This window comes from Sardina pilchardus, chromosome 17 (genome assembly GCF_963854185.1).
Source record: "Sardina pilchardus chromosome 17, fSarPil1.1, whole genome shotgun sequence".
Taxonomy (NCBI): Eukaryota; Metazoa; Chordata; class Actinopteri; order Clupeiformes; family Clupeidae; genus Sardina; species Sardina pilchardus.
Window position 1 is genome coordinate 8,638,719 of NC_085010.1, and position 1,207 is coordinate 8,639,925.

Consider the following 1,207-nt stretch of genomic DNA (forward strand, 5'->3'; position numbering starts at 1 on the left):
GGAAGCCTGCTCCACAAATATACAGAAGGACTGTAGTGGCTTCTGGCCGCCAAATTGACAAATTCCACCCGGCAACCACAAGGCTCAAAGAAGCTAATTTGCTTCGGCATGACTTTTTATATGTAGTGGTTGTGTTATTGTGTCCAGGGTAGTGTGTGTGTGTGTCTGTGTGTGTGTGTGTCAGTCTGTCAGAGGGTTGTGTGCTAGTGTGTGTGTGTGTGTCACACTCATAGGTCACACCACAATATGTGTGTGTACAGTGTGTGTGTGTGTGTGTGTGTGTGTGTGTGTGTGTGTGTGTGTGTGTGTGTGTGTTTGTGTGTCAGTATACTAAATTGTGTCAGTGGTTATGAGCCACTATTTCTAAATTTGCCACATACAAGGTTTAAACCAGATTAAGTAGACCACACACACACACACACACACACACACACACACACACACACACACACACACGTGCATCATGCACGCATCACTTGCGCACAAACACACACACACACACACACACACACACACATAGGCCTACAATAAAAGACAATACCTGTTTGACACAGCCTAGGTGACTAAGTATCTGGTTAACCAAGACCACAGCCACCACCTCTGCAGCCACGGCCCCAGACGGGACAATCCTCCCGCTACATGTGTGCTGGCTAAATAGACATGTTCAACACACACACACCCACACACACACACATCCACAGCCAGAATACTAGAACATAGGCTTAATATTGGTCAGGTAGGCCTGTGTGCTGGTATGAATGTGTACATTTCTTTTGAGCATTTATTTAGTAGGCTACACCTCTAATTCTAAGGAGACAGTAGCCTAGTGACTAAAGGCTATAAAACAGCCTACTCTAAGTGTGTGTGTGTGTGTGTGTGTGTGTGTGTGTGTGAGAGAGAGAGAGAGAGAGAGAGAGAATTGGTTCATTCTGATGTATTGAGGTAGATCTGATTTACCTGATCTGATTGACATGATAGGCTTACATCTTCACTGTAGAAGAGACAAAGACAGACAACAACGTTATTATATGCTCCCTGTTAACTAGGGGGCAAATATGAACTGTTTTAGATACATCATGGACTCCATGGGGGTGTTGTTCAAGAGGAAAGAGAGATGCAAACGTGTAGCTACTTAGATGGAGTATGATGTGAACTATAGCAATGTTAATTCTAGCTGAAATTAAGGCCTGACGTCCGTTTACTCGTG